We start from the raw sequence: 10,901 nt of genomic DNA, 5'->3' as shown, positions 1-10,901 counted from the left end.
TTGAAAAAAAAAAATGAAAAAACATGTTTTCTTTATTTTGAAATATTTTGGAAATTCTGAACTTTTTTTCAAAGCAATCGTACCGCTTTAACTGCATAGAAACGAAATGTCAAAGCGCGTTAGCGCCGCGTCGCCGTCTAACGGATAAACATTGGTACGGAACCCATAGGAGTGTAAACAAAATTTATAATTATTGTTAAAATCTCTATAAAACAACTGATAATTTGATGTGCATATGTCTAATGATCATTTTTGACCGCCATGTGGCTTTTTTTTTTTACTTTTTTCACTAGATCTCCGAAATCGCTAGTCCTGCCTTCATGAAAATTTGATCAATTCTTCATCAATACAAGTAAAATGTTTTTTGAATTATTCAAATCGCTTCATCCGTATTGCCGAAATCGTCGATGAAAATTTGTATCCGCACACACGCACAAACACACATACACACACACACAAACATCAATTTTTTCTAAGGTTTGCCAAAATGTTCAGAAGTTTTTGGAACGTAAAGATATATAAAAATTTTCATTTTCGATTTTTTTTGCGATTACTATAACTTGCCCTACGGGAAGTTAAATTTTTTTATATATCTTTCCGTTTCAAAGGTTTCTGAACATTTTGGCATACGTTAAAAAAAGGATGTATTAGTGTGTCTGTGTGTGTATGTGTGTGTGTGCGTGTGTGTATGTGTGTGCGGATACAAATTTTCGTCGACGATTTCGGGAACACTGATCAACCGATTTGAATAATTCAAAAACCATTTGATTCGTATTGATAAGGAGACGTGCTGATTAGTTTTTGGCGGGGGCAGGTCTAGCCGGTCCGAAGATACGGGGCAAAAAGGGCCAAAAACTGTAACTCAGTTTTTAAGAGAACGGAGCGTCCGATTTGAATAATTCAAAAAACATTTTACTTGTATTAACAAAATGAAGAATTGATCAAATTTTCATGAAGGCCGCTCCAGCGGTTTCGGAGATCTACTAAAAAAAGTAAAAAAATGCCATTTGGCGGTCAAAAATGATCATTATCAAATTATCAGATATTTTATAGTTTAACAATTTTAACAATAAGTATAAATATTGTTTACATTCCTATGGGTTCCGTACCAATGTTTATTCGTGAGATGGCGACGCGGCGCTTACGCGCTTTGACATTTCGTCTCTATGCAGTAAAAGCAGTACGATTGCTATGAAAAAAAGTTTAGAATTTCGAAAATATGTCAAAATGAAGAAAACATTTTTTTTTCAAAAAAAGTATTTTTTTGTAAAATTTATAGTTTCTCAAAAATCTAATTATTTCGAAGTTAAATTTTTTTTAAAAATGTTAATTGTTTTTAAAAAAATAATAATTTTTGGTACGGGAAGTTCTAGCAGTTTGCCTTAAGGCACGATGCCATGCGCCCCGCTTATATTCTTGTATCGTAGAACCGCTCCCCAGTGTTACGTTACGTACTAACAGATGTCTGCGCGTAGCACACGCTCGGCGAGCGACTATCTGCACGTTGTGAAACATAGACCGTTCTCGGTTAGTCGACGATTTTTCGACCGTAGAGCATACTTACCTGGCGTGGGGGCTACCGTGATCAGCAAGGCGGTTCCCCCAGGGCGAGGCCCTTCCATTGCACCTCGGTTGGGCTGACCCCTGCGATTGTCCCTAATGTGGATAACTCGGGCGCGTAATTTTTGGTAGTCGGGACTGCGTACGCGCTGTCCCGGTAATAATAAACTTATCATAGAAAACATAAAGAACATTAGGTTAATTGTTTCGTATAGCAAAGTTGACGGGATTTTACACGTCGGCTAACAGGACTATACTCGATATAACAGTGTGGACAGATTGTAGTCAAGTCAAAAACATATATATTTCAATAAATGTAAGTATATACATTACATTTTATAACATGGGTTTTTTACCCGTAGGTATTGTATCCTAAATCTAACTAGTTGGTTTGGTATTTAGCCTTGAGGCAAGTTACATGAACTTCCCGATATGTGTAAATAATCGACTTAATAAAAAAAAAAGTGTAAATAATATACTTCATCAATCCTACTTTAAAAAAAAACGATGATAATTTTAGCAAAGTTTGACGAATTTTTAAAATTAAACTACTTGTCGTAAGGCCGTAATGTTACAGTAAGTTCTATAAGACCACGATGTATATCACTAAAAAAAGTTACATGAAAATCGGCTTACATTTTTTTCAACAGTTCATTACAAGAAAACGGCTCGGTAGATTTTCACCTAAAATTAATCAGTACCATTCCCAACAAATATCTTTCGAACAGTTTTTGATTTTTTAAAATCGGTTCGGTAGGATGAGCTTAAATGTGGACGAAAAGTTTAACACTTTTTTTTCAAATTGCAAAGAAACGGCTTGGCAGGTTGTCACACAAAAGTGACAAACGATAGTCCTCACCGAAATACATCAAATAGCTTTGAAATTTTTAAAATCGGTTCAGGCGTTTTTGAGAAAACGTCGATCAAAGGTCTAATTTTGACAAATGCCAAAAAAACGATACCAATTATTGCAAACTTTGACGAATTTTTAAAGCTGAACCAGTTGTCGTAGGGCCGTAATATTTTAGTATGATATAGAAGACTATGGTATCTACCGCCAAAAAAATAATTATAAAAATCGTCGAATTTTTTTTTTAAAAACTTTATTACAAGAAAACGGCCCGGCCAATCTCTACCAAAAACTAATCAGGTCGATTCCCTACCAATATCTTTCGAACGATTTTTGAATTTTCAAAATCGATTCAGAACTGCGGGCTAAAACGTGGACGAAAAACGTTTCACTTCTCTGCTATTTATGAAGAAACGGCTTGGCCGATCGTCGCACAAAACTGACAAATGATAGTCCTCATCAAGATACATCGAATGGCTTTTAAATTTTTGAAATCGGTCCAGCCGTTTTTGAGAAAACGGCGATTTACGGCAAAAAATCTGTTGGTGCACACGCACACACACACACACACATATTTTTTTCCAAATTTGGTCTCATTCGATTCAGAATGGCTTGAAACGTCGAGAAAACATAAAATTAGCGAATCGGATTTTTTGATGAAAACATAAACTTCTCCTTCAGGAAGTTTATGTAATAAACTATTTATATTCTAAAATTGATGAAAAACTAGTGGGGCGCATGGCACCGTGCCTTAAGGCAAATTACTTGAACTTCCCGCACCGTAATGAAGTATTCGAGAAATTTTAAACGTTTTCAAATATATTATTACAAATACTGTAGTAACTTTCATTATTTTTGCTATCTTGTTATATCTGAGCAAATCAAATGTAAATCATAAATCAATTTATCTCCAGAACATTAACAATCGTCATTTCATTTCAAATTCAATTTCAAAAAAAAAAAAATAGTTGCCTAATTTGCACAAAATTGAAAAAGTGCTTCCGTATGGTCACAGTCTAAATGCACTTGCAAATAATTCTGTGCGATATTTTCACTTATACTGTGCTTATCTTGGCGGCGTTTTCACATTTTTCAGTACATAACAGTCTAAATGCACTTGGGTAAACATTTGTACCAGAATGGCGCTTAGACTGTGCTTAGCCTGGGTAATTTTTAACTTCCCGTAGGGTAGTTATAGTAATGGGCCAAAAATCGAAAATAAAAATTTTCGCATATCTTCACATTTTGAAAGTTTCTGAACATTTTACTGGCATACCTCAGAAATTTTTCGTCAACATTTTCGGGCGCACGGATCAACCGATTTGAATGGTTTAAAAAAACATTCGATCCCAGTTGATTGGGAGAAGAGGTGAATAGTTTTTGGCAAAGGCAGGTCTAGCGGTTTCGGAGATTCAGTAAAAAAAGTAAAAAATAATGACATCTGGTGGTCAAAAATGATCATTAGACATATTTACATCAAAATATCAGATATTTTATAGAGATTTTAACAATAAGTATAAATTTTGTTTACATTCCTATGGGTTCCGTACCAATGCTTATCCGCTAGACGCCGGCGCGGTGCTTACGCGCTTCGATATTTCGTCTCTATGCAGTTAAAGCATAGGCAGTTAAAGCAACCGAGGAATAATATTCGAAATCATATAGTTAATCATAATTTATATAAATCAAATATTAAACTTGACAATAATAACAATAATCATAATAATCTAATAATCATAATAATCTAATAATCATAATAATCTAATAATCATAATATATAATAATTTATTATTCATGAAAGAAAATAAAAATGCCGCCCGGTGCGTAACAACCCCACAGTCTTCCACCCTCCTAGATACGCCACTGGACAGATATATCAGACTATATGCAGGGCCGGCTTGTAATTTTTATGTTTTCTCGACATTTCAAGTCATTCTGAATCGTTTGAAACCAAATTTATTAAAAAAAATGTGCATATGAGCCGATTTTTGACTTTCGCCAACGTTTTCTCAAAAACGGATAAATCGATTTCAAAAATTTAACTCATTTGATGTGACTAGGTAAGGACTGTCACTTTTGTGCAAAAGTGTAAAGATTTTTGTACACGTTTTAACAAAAAAATCCTGCATCGATTTTAAAAATTCAAAAACTGTTCGAAAGATATCATTTGGAAATCGTGCTGATTAGTTTTGAGAGATCGGCCGGGTCATTTCTTCGTATTTAATTGTTAATTTTTTTTCACAATGATATTTAATATTTATTTAACTTTATTGACTATACAGATCATGGTCTCGAATATACCTAAATATTTCGACCCTACGATAAGTCGGTTTAGTTTCAAAAATACTGTCAAAGTTTGAAAAAATAAGCAGCGCTTTTTTACGAAAGCAAAATTTAGCGACGTTTTCTTAAAAATACGTAATCCTATTTGAAAAATCGATGAAATTCGATAAGCACTCGTGCTGGTTAGTTTTGCCTCACAATCGGCCGAGGCGTTTCTTTAGAATTATCAAAAAAGTGTCAAATTTTTGGTCCACGTCATAGCCTAAATTCGTGAATTGATTTTGAAAATTCAGATTTTGGTCCAGTCGTTCCTCAACTGTTGATTAACATTTTTTTGTTGTTTTTGGATCCTTTTCTTAATGAACATACTGCAAATTTGTTTCTTCTTCAATAATATGTAATTTTTGAACCGTTTATAAAAAATAACTAACATGTTTAGAAAATTTGTATAAAATTGAATAATCTGCGATAGTTTTTCACATTGTAATGCACTCATGAATTAATCATTTTTTTTCGATTATTAACACATGGTGGAAAGTTCGTGCAACTTGCTTGAAGACAAAGTTCCACTTACACCATTTTTATACACTTATAAATGATTTGGAAACAAAGCCTTCAATAGCCGCGTTTTGATTCGATCTCGTTTTCAATACGCCCGCCTTCGGCTGATTTTGACTGAAGTCGCCTCTTAATCCAGCGGTCTATTAACTTGGCCGCCTTTTAATTCAGTGGACTTCTAATCCGACCGCTTTTCGTTATGGCCGCCTATAAATTTGCTCTTTTTCTGATTTGGCCGCACTCTGGCCAGACACGGCCCTGACTATATGAGATATAGTATTGAATCGATTGAGAATAAAAAGAAAAATGTAAGTTTAGATTTTGATATGGTGACTCTTCAAGCTTTAACTTGTATGTGTCGAAGCCTGCCTGCTTGGATTTAAAACCTTCACCACACATACCTTGCAAGAACAGCACCACAACCGCTGGAACTTGTCTCGCAAAAATTTTCCAAAGGTCATCCAAAATGAAATTCACCCACAAAAAAACAATTTCGACCGTGTTGAAAAAAAACCTGATTTGTATCACTTTAGTGCTTGTTTGTCCATATGTATGTATTAATGTTTATTAATTCGCGGTGATTATTCTTGACCATGCGTGTGATGTGTTGCAACCGAATTACCAGTTATCGTGTCGTGTTACGTTTGTGTAAGTTTCTGCACCGGGCGCTCCGTTACGTCACGATTTTAACACCATTCCGAGTGCTCCAAGGCCGCGCTGCGCACTCATGACTACGAGACAATGGGGCCCGACGGGTAACGCGCCAACTGCTAACGACTCTTACTCTTAACCATAAAGCGGTTCCAAGCGAAATTAATTAAAAATTTATGCACGCCGGTCGGCGGGTAACATGGAACATGGAACATGACGATGTTGCATTCGGATTTCGTGATGCGAATTAAATAAATTCATTCCATTTCTTGAAACGACCCAGGATTACTGTACTGGGAACGCTATTCATGTCTATCTGTCGCTGATAAATGTAAAAATATTTTTAAGACTAAATGAAAATGAAAGTTTTATATTTTGTTTTGATGTTGATAGAATCTTTTCCGAAGGTTTGGATCCAACTCCTATTTTTGCCCATTTTTCAGTCAGTTTACTCGCTTATCTATTTGTCTTCACATCACAACAAAAATTAAATGTATCAAATCCAGAGTGAGGGAACTATATTGACTGATAGGTCATAACTCAAAACTATCACTTGAAAATAAAATACTGGTTTATAAAACTATAATTATTTCTGGTTTATAAAACTATATTGGCTGAAAAGTCATAACTCAAAACTATCACTTGAAAATAAAATACTGGTTTATAAAACTATAATTATTCCCATTTGGTCATACGGGGGCCAGCGGTGGCGTTATCGGTTAGAACGTGAGCTAGCACCAACTAGACCCAGGCTCGCTGGTTCGATTCCCGCTACTGCCAAGCCTGACATCAGGCAACTTTGATGTCAAATTTCCACTTGGGGTTATAGATCACAATATAATTCCAAGTGGAAATCGTCCTTCGTGGACATAGTTGCATACAATTACATGCGCACTATTAGACATAAGAGCTAATAAAACCCCCACACCATTAGACATAAGAGCCAATAAAACCCCCATACTATTAGACATAAGAGCCAATAAAACCCCCACACTATTAGACATAAGAGCTAATAAAAAACCCCCACACATGGGAGAAAGATAACCGATGGGTTGCTTCTCATATTAATACCTTAGATCATAAATCATACACACAAACAGCTCATAGAACAATAATAAAAAGAGTTCTGATTGCTGTGAAAAAAAATGGTCATACGAGATAGAGCCTTGGGGATGCTCTAGCAAGTCTAATGTTACATCACTTATCTATGGTTACATTAGTACAGAGAACTCAATTCACAATACTTAGAATGATGACAGGCGTACCATGGTACGTAAGCAATAAAACCCTTCACGATGATCTTAATGTGTTATATATTAAAGACTTATTAAAAACAAGATCAACAAATCTCCATCACAAGTTAGAAAGCCATCCCAATTCGTTGCTCGGCTACTTCTTGCGCCAGGATTTAGAAGACTTAAAAAATTATGGCCTATTAATTTGATCCAATGAGTTGTATCAAATAGTAATTATCCACTGAGGTAAATACTATATATTATTATATGTAAACAATGTAAATCAAAATAATTTATAGAAGGTATTTATGTTCTCAGATTATTAGAGAAAAAAAATCTTTTTGTCTTATGATTGGTGCTTTTACTCTAAACAAGTTACTAAGTAGGTTTCTAACGTACTTTTTTTATTTTTTGACTTTTCCTAGGGTAAGTTATTGTGATCGTCTAAAAATCGAAAATGAAATTTTTTACATCTTTTCACCTTTCAGTGGTTTTTGAACATTTTAGCATACTTCAGAAAAAATGAATGTGTTTGTATGGTTACAATTATTCGTCTACGATTTTCGGGACTGATTCGGGTAATTAAAAAAACATTCGATTCCTACTGATTGGGAGACGTGCATTCAATTTGTAATAATGGGAAGAAGTGGTAATTAGTTTTTGGTAAAGACAAGTCCAGCCGTTTCGGAGATACTGAGCTAATTGTGCAAAAATTGGTAGTTTTTGTGAGAACGAAGCATCCGATTAGAATGTTGTCATTGTCCAATTTATTTATTAGCTGTGAAATATTTTTCTTCGTCTCTGATACTGCTCGCTTTTTCAGAAAATATACTGCGAATCAATAGATATACAGGACCTCAACTTTTGAAAATGCTCTCCTAAACGAAGAATTAATATCAAGTTTCATAAAATCAAGACACAAAATTATTTTATCATTTCTTCGTTTGTATTCTATATATTGGTTGTTTTTTTGTTTTTGAAAATTATGAATTGTATATCTAATACATCTAATACATTACAAATTATAAGCTCTTCTATTTTGTCTATAAATTAATTACGGAACGGGAAGTCCTAGCAATTTGCCTTAAGGCACGATTTGTTAACAAGTCCATGTCAATTTTTAACACGTTAATCACCGTGTCAGTCATATATATTTGACTCTAAGGAGTACTACAAGAGCCATGACTGACATAAGCGATTTGATAGAAGGAGAAAAGAAATATATAGTCATGTTAGTTTTAATATATAGTCATATATGTGTAACATAAAAAATATCGTTTTTTCTAAGAATTTTTCATTTTTTCTTTGATACATTAAGTTTCCTTGATACATTTTTAAATAAATTATCCAATATTATTTAAAATGTTATAAAAGATGTATTTCTTTTCGAATAAAAAATTTAATTCTTTATGAATAATTATAAAAATGATCTTTATCTACTAATTTGATACATTTTTGAATTATTATTCAGTAATAGTTATAATTTATCTAGTAATGGATTTTATATAACCTATTTAAAATCAATATCTTGTATTTCTCACTAATTTGCATCAATGCGTTTTTAAAAAATGGTAGATGATAATATTTTTTGAAAAATATTGATATATTGTGACTAAAGTTTACGCTTTTTAAGAAATAATTTGAATATTTGACCCGTAAAATAAATTAATTAAATTAAAAGAATAATTTAATATGTTCGTTACTGCCATGTTTATCAAACTGTAGGGTTGATTTTGCTTTCTAAAATACTATTTTCAGAAAATTTGAAATGATATAAAAATTGAACAAATAAATATTATAATTATTTTTTATGTATTTTTACATACAATTGCATATTATTTTGCTATATGAATTTATGAAATTTAGATTGGCGATAGATAAAAATTCGCCTAAGTTTGAAAAAATATAGTCAAAATTTTGTATCAAAAGTTGCTTTTATGATGTTATGAGTCAAACATTGACAATTCATTAAAATTTGAAATATTGCTACTAATTTTAGGACTAGTGTGCATTATAAAATATAATTACAGATATTATAAATATGTCTGTGAGATATCAATTGGAAATCACAATGTTCAGAATAATTAAAAGCGAAAACTTCATTTTTAAAATAAATAGTTGAAAATTTTATATAAATATCTAAATCTCAATTTCGGTTGATTAACTCAATTATTACATCTATCGGAAAGTTCATGCCACTTGCCTTTAGGCTAAATGCCACTTTCAACTAGTATCGTTAGCGAATTGCACTAATTAACAATTGAAAATGAAATTTTTTTTATATCTTTACGTTTCAGAGGTTTTTGAACATTTCGGTATACCTTAAAAAAATGGATGTATATGTGTGTGTGTATGTGTTTGGATACAAATTTTCGTCGACGATTTCGGAAACACGGATCAACCGTTTGTTGTTTTGAATAATTCAAAAAACATTCGATTCCTACTGATAACGAGACTTTCTGATTAGTTTTTGGCAAAGGCAGGTCTAGCCGTTTCTAAGATACCGCAAAAAGTGCCAAAAATGGTATTTTAGTTTTTGAGGTAACGGAGCGTCCGATTCAAATAATTCAAAAAATATTTTACTTGTATTGACAAAATGAACAACTGGTAAATTTTTTGTAAAGGCAGGTCCAACGTCTCTGTTGAAAATGAACATTGGACATATTTACATCGTATTATCAGATATTTTACAAAGATTATAACAATAAGTACTAATTTTGTGTACATTTATATTTACAAAGATTATAACAAAGATTAAAAAAAAAAATTTTTTGGTACGGTAAGTTCCAGCAATTTGCCTTAAGGCACGGTGCCGTGCATCACTAGTTCTAAACTTATATTGAAAAATTATTTGTTTCCAGGTCTTTTATTTTTTTACAACTGTATAATTTGATCAAATTCATCAATGTGCACCGACCCTAACATCGCATTTAAATAATATAAAATCTCATAAAAACTAACGAATGTACTACATCTCTGTCTACCCCCACCCTATTGGTCGCGAACCAAAACAAAACCAACAAAAACAGACAGGTTGTTCAGTTGTGAAAAATACTCAGGCGTGCGAGTAGTGCTCGGCAGGTTAAGTAAGCGTCAGTTCTGAAATCAAATAAATCATAACGAAATAAATCAGGATTATTACCATACCCATTATAATTTAATGATAATTATAATCGGTACAGTTGGGTAAATGTTTTATTACATGTAGTGTAATTTAAATTCGAATGCGAGTGGTTTTGTTCTGAAGTGAAAAGTGAATCTTGTTCTTGGCGCGAAGTCCTTGTGTATATTGGATCGCGTTATTGCCCACAGGTATGTTGAGTTTTTTTTCCAATGCGCTTTTAAATCTTTTATTGATTTAATGCTTTTAATAATGTCAGTATAAATAAAAATTGCAGTGAATTTAAAAACTTGATGAGTTTCGTCGCCGAGGTTTTGTTAAACATTTTGTATTATAAATGAATGTTTGTTTTGACAGTTGTACCGTGTTTGTTGCGAAATATTCAATGGCGCTCATATTTCATGTATAATTTCAGTTACTTTGTACTATATTTAATTAATTAATCTCCCGAAGAAGAAGTTTGTTTTCGCGAAAAAATTCATTTTGATAATTTTATGTTTGCTCGAAGTTTCAAGTCATTTTGAATCAAATGGGACCAAATTTGGATAAAATGTGTCTGTATGTGAGCCGATTTTTGGCCTTACGTCGACGTTTTCTTAAAAACGGCTGGACCGATTTCAAAAATTTCAAAGCCATTTTTGAA

General features: G+C 32.8%; 1 protein-coding gene and 1 non-coding gene across 3 annotated transcripts in view; both read left to right on the top strand.

Moving 5' to 3' along the window:
- The first annotated feature begins 1,556 nt into the window (after positions 1-1,556).
- LOC113387180 lies at positions 1,557-1,718 on the top strand. The gene has a single exon (XR_003368130.1). It is a non-coding gene; the product is annotated as a U1 spliceosomal RNA (small nuclear RNA).
- Positions 1,719-10,183: 8,465 nt separating this feature from the next.
- The window catches only part of LOC113384952 (CD151 antigen), a 91,417-nt gene continuing 90,699 nt past the window's right edge, over positions 10,184-10,901 (top strand). The window contains exon 1 of one of the 2 annotated variants that reach the window (XM_026622732.1): positions 10,184-10,449. The gene's annotated coding sequence lies outside the window, so the exon portion shown is untranslated. The remainder of the gene's footprint in view (positions 10,450-10,901) is intronic. The other variant, XM_026622731.1, reaches the window with a different exon arrangement.

The sequence above is a fragment of the Ctenocephalides felis genome, unplaced genomic scaffold, assembly GCF_003426905.1.
Source record: "Ctenocephalides felis isolate EL2017-DRISC unplaced genomic scaffold, ASM342690v1 CF-g0.4_SCAFFOLD_03571, whole genome shotgun sequence".
Taxonomy (NCBI): Eukaryota; Metazoa; Arthropoda; class Insecta; order Siphonaptera; family Pulicidae; genus Ctenocephalides; species Ctenocephalides felis.
This window is presented reverse-complemented; position numbering and strand designations above follow the sequence as displayed.